Genomic DNA, 5,379 nt, shown 5'->3' on the forward strand with positions numbered 1-5,379 from the left:
GAATCTTTTGCTCTTAACGAATCTCATTTTATGAGTATCTATTTCTATCTCTGGAATGCCATCATTACCTTACACTTATCATTTATTTATCACTTGACTTACCCCTACCATAGCATGAGAGTGGTTTTATCATAAGTATACATATTTATCAATATTTTTGTGCCATCACAACCCCATAGCTCCTCCCTGTGGATAAAATATAAATAACGATACTCGGTATACTCTCGGGTGAAATGCTACAATGGTATATTATCTATGCGCTTGCGGATACCTTATATATATAATTTACAAGTGTTCTCATACTTACCAACAACGCATTTCTAGCATCATGCTAGGGATGAAAACTTAGTTAAGGGTGATGCTAAGAAATGTCAACAAGCATTTCTGGCACCGTTGCCGGGGAGGGGCACATGGCTAAGAGAATTGACCAAATAAATACTTATTGATAAAATCATAACACCTCTACTTTAGTAGGCTTACCCTTGTTTATCTTTGTTCATATCCTATATAGGGTATTATAGGATTGGTTGTTATTTACCAATAATTTCCATCCATTAGAATCAACCAAATCAAGAGGAAGCTCAACACCAGTTTCTGAAGCTATGGCTGACAAGACCCTATGTGAGTTCTCTGCTCCAAGCACTGAAAACATTCGCACTGGACCAATACTTAGAACTACCAACCTTGAGTTTGAGCTCAAGCCAAGCCTCATTAACATGGTGCATGCTACCCCATTCAGTGGAAAGACACATGAAGATTCTAGTGCTCATCTTCAAGATTTTCTAGAGATAAGTGGCATGGTTGTCATCAAGGATGTTGCTCAAGACATCATACTACTTCGCTTATTTCCATTCTCACTAGTGGGATGGGCGAAGTAGTGGTTCTACACCAACAAGGATAACATCAATATATGGGCAAAGTGTTAAAACGCCTTCCTAGAAAAGTTTTTCCCTGTAGGCAAGACAATGCCTTAAGAGGAAAGATTTCAAACTTCCAACAGCAGAAAGGAGAGACCATTCTAGAAGAATGGAAATGTTTTCAAAAATATGTTTTAGATTGCCCTCATCATGGAATGGAAGATTGGTTGCTCATGCAAAGTTTTTACCATGGATTAACTCAGAAAGCTCATGAACAACTCGATGCCACTACTAGAGGATCATTTATGTCACTCACCCTTGGAAAAGCTAAAACTCTTATGGAGAAGATAACCTCTAATCAAGGCTGGTCATCATGCAATATTCAATCATGCAATAAGAGTGAAGAAGTACTAGAAGAGGTGTGTGCACTATCAACCAAGATGGACGTATTGTTGAATTGGCTCGAACAACGAGACAATTAAAAGAAAGATCATTAGGCCATTCAAGTTGCTTTTAATGCTCAAAAGACATGTGGAGAGTATTTGAGGATTGAATTTCCTAAATATCAAGAAGATGCAAACATCGTCATCAATAACTTGGCTCCACAATAATAGAGAAAAGGATGGAAACAACAACAATGGTCAACTTACCAAGGTAAGTATCCAGGTAATTACTACAATTCTTCTAATCCTAAGCAACCATCCTTAAGAGACTTAATCTTAGAACAAGCTAGGATTAATGAGAGTATTTCTAAAAAGCTTGCTTTTAATGACAAGGTTCTAGAAAATATAAATACTAAAATGGATAGTTTTTCTTGCGCCATAAAAAAATAACTTAGCTATAATAAAAAGATAGAATCACAATTAGCCCAGTTGGTTGCTGCTATGCCTTTTGCCACTAACCTTGAAAAGGTCAACACCATAACCACAAGAGGTCACAAGTCTACTCGTGATCCACCATATCCGACAAGGATAGGTAAGACACCAGTGGTAGTGCAGGAGGAGGAGAAGAGAAACGATGAATTTGAAGAAGTTGGGCCACAAGAGCGAGAGTTACAACAAATTTTCATGACACGACCCTCCTACCGTTTCCACGCAGAAATCGGAAAGCCAAAATGGATGAGTAGTTTGGTAAGTTTGTAGAGGTAATTCAAAAGTTATATATCAATATCCTGATGCTAGATGCCATACAGGTACCTACCTACCTAAAGTATCTTAGGGACATCCTCAACAATAAAAGACCTCTGCCCACCACTGAGGTAATCAAGCTAATGGAGGAGTGTAGTGTGGCCATCCTAAACACTTCACCAATCAAGAAGAAGGATCCAGGATGCCCCACTATTGACTGTTCGATCAGGATCCAAAACTTTGAGAATGCGTTATGCGATCTTGGAGCAAGTGTTAGTGTCATGCCCAAGAAGGTCTTCGATAAGCTCAACCATTCAAAACTCATACCAACATCAATGTGTTTGCAACTAGCCGACCAATTGGTCTGCTACCCTGTAGGAATCATTGAGAATATTCCGATAAAAATACAAAACTTTTTTGTTCCTATAGATTTTGTGGTACATGACATGCAAGAGGACATGAAGACACCCCTTATACTTGGGAGACCCTTCCTAAGTACTACGAATGCACACATTGATGTCAGAGCCAGAGAAATTAAATTCCATATTAACGGAAAGGAAGAGTTGTTCGCTTTCAAGCCAAAACCAGAACAATGCTCCAATTTGGAGTGTCTTGAGAAGCAAGTATCAAGGTCTCCATCTTTGGGACCAATGAAAACACCTGAAGAATAAAACCGAATGAAGAAGTCTGGTTCGGTGGACTTAAAATTCCAAACCCTCGCTAGGAAGTAACTCGGTAGTTTTCCATATTTTCTTTTCGCATTATATTTTTACTTTGGCATATTTATTTCTTAAAACTTGCAATAGAAAAATGAAATAAACAATTCTCATCATGGCATATTAAAAATTCAAGCCCCATATAAATAATTTTTACGAAACCTAAAAACCCCATAAGAAATATTTACCATGGAGGCATAAAAATATAAAAATACCATCATTCATCTTCTTATATTTCATAGTATCACAAAAGTATTTTTGCATTGCATGTTTATACATGTATACGGTAGAAATACAGTTACCGGTATCCACAAACACATGGGGCCCACCACCATCACATCCATATCTCCAGCACCCTCACTCTGCACCATCCAGATGATATTTTCCACCAAAAGGAGCACTTCACCTACTTAACCACGAAGCAAAGGAAGCATTAGGAAGGCCACCTTGTGGGGCCGGCTGGCTCCACCACTAGGCCAGGCGGCCTCCCCCTCTCCCCTCTATAAATACCACTTCTCTTGGCTACTCAACTCACTCACACATACTGCATTTCACCATTCCAAGTTCAAAAATCCAGTTTCAAATTTCATAGTTAAAATTCTCTTGAATAGAGAAGTGTCGGAGTAAGAAAGAGTGTGGGAAAGTTTGAGTGTGAGAGTAGTGCTAAAATCTTGAGAAAGAGTGGAAGAGGTGCTGCTGAATTTTGAGCAAGAAAATAGAGTTTAAGAGTGGTAGTGTTGTCCAAATTAAGAGAGGAACTTAAAAAGAATTAGGGTGGAAGTCATGCCAAACTATTGATTAGAAAAATTCATTAGAAAATCTTGGACAACTAACCCCCTGGACGATTGACTTTTGGATGGCTAACCACTAACATTTTTATTTCCCTAACCCCGTTCCACGAGTTGTGTTGTTTTTTGTTTGTTTTGCAGGAAAATGTGGAAGACCGTGAAGGGCGAGCTCACCCGAGTGGGATCATCCCATTCAACAAGAAGTTCTTCATCCTGGGCAAGTGATATGCAAGTCAATCCTCCATCCCCCACTATTGGAGCATCATCACAATTAGGCCCCACAAAGAAGAATGTTCTTCTACAAGACAAGCAGCTCAAGCTCCAGGATGATAAGGAGAAGAACATCTACAAGAAGCTGAAGGACTAGGATTTCGTCCTAACCCCTACCTTCAATCCAGCCCTACTGCAGGCCATAGGTATGGACTCCAAATTTGAACTCATTTTCAAGGCCATAGGATGGGAGGATGCATGGGAAATAGATGAGTCTAGGTGCAAGCTTTTGACTATTGATTTTGTATGCACTTTACAAACCACCGACTCTGAAGTCTCATTTAGGTTCTTTGGGAAAGAATTTTCTTTTCCTTGGAAGAACTTTAGTGAGCTTCTAGGATTCCCTGCTCAGTGCACAATTGATGTAGACTTAGCTATACAAGACTTTGATAGGAATAAGTTTTGGAGGGAGATATCAAAAGAAATTGTCTGCTACTGCCCTCGCACCAATGACATTCACCACCCTACTTTGTGGTTTATGCACAAATGGCTAGGTTTTTCTCTTTTTCCTAGAAATGACTTCTGCACAGTTAGGAATGATGAACTGAAGTTATTATATGCCATGGTTAAAAGAAAGAAGGTCTCACCTGTAAAATTCATGATGGCACAATGGGCAGAAATTCTTGGACTTAAGGGAGATGTTGGGTGCACTTCTTTGGCCACCCACATAGCTAGAAATTTGGGTTTGCTAGCAAACGCTTCTATTACATGCATTGACAGTCCCCAATGGATTATTGATTATGGATATTTTAATCATGCACACATGTTAAAAAAGGGCAAGGACGGGAAAATAGTCATGATGTATATGGACTACATAAATGAGTTTCCGTTACCAGATCAGAACCTCGGTCTATATGTAGTAGATTCATTTGTCTTTGATTTGCAGAGAAAGGAGGAAGCACCTCGTAGGAGTGCCTCTGCAAGGATCACTTGCAATCCATAGCCTCGGTACCATGGAGACGACCCCATTCCAGAAGGACCCGCCTTCACCAGCTACATAGGATTTGATCATGCAGGACCTTTCTAGGTGCACCATGCTATGCATGTAGGCTAGGACTAGCTGAGATCTTCTTGTATGCACCAACCTGAACATTCTGGGTGGGAGCAGCCTTATCCACATCATTCAGAGAGTTCCTAGCATTAGGGCTCAAGTGCACAATGGTTGGATGGCAACTTTGACTACTACCAGCAGCAGCCCTATGAGGAGGTTTCTAGTGGCTACCAAGGAGGACGCATGTCCTTCTCTGCTCGTGGCTACCATGACCATCCCACAGGTTATCATGAGCAGCAGATGGAACACTCTCATTTTGACACCAGACTCACCCCCATCAAGGATGGCCAGCAAGAGATTTGGGACACTCTGCACCAGCATACCCATTGACAAGAAGAAGCAGGACAACGCCTCACCGCTATCCAGCAATAGCAGCAACATGAGAACGACAATTGGAACTACTTGTTTGGTCTTCTCCACATTGACCACCCACCTTGCTTAAGGACCATAGCAACACCCAGCTTGGGGGGAGGAGCCCCCGTTATCTAAGGTAAGTTTTTCTTTCTTGCATTTTATTTTCTGTTGTTTATTATTTATAAGTTTGCTATTTATTAAAAAATGTGTGTGTAT

The 5,379-nt window shown here is 40.3% G+C and overlaps 1 non-coding gene across 1 annotated transcript; it reads right to left on the reverse strand.

Moving 5' to 3' along the window:
* Window positions 1–966: 966 nt before the first annotated feature.
* On the reverse strand, window positions 967–1,073 carry LOC136511385 (small nucleolar RNA R71). Its single transcript, XR_010772690.1, has one exon. It is a non-coding gene; the product is annotated as a small nucleolar RNA R71 (small nucleolar RNA).
* Between the last annotated feature and the right edge of the window lie 4,306 nt (window positions 1,074–5,379).

Source organism: Miscanthus floridulus, chromosome 1, assembly GCF_019320115.1.
Source record: "Miscanthus floridulus cultivar M001 chromosome 1, ASM1932011v1, whole genome shotgun sequence".
NCBI classification, from domain to species: domain Eukaryota; kingdom Viridiplantae; phylum Streptophyta; class Magnoliopsida; order Poales; family Poaceae; genus Miscanthus; species Miscanthus floridulus.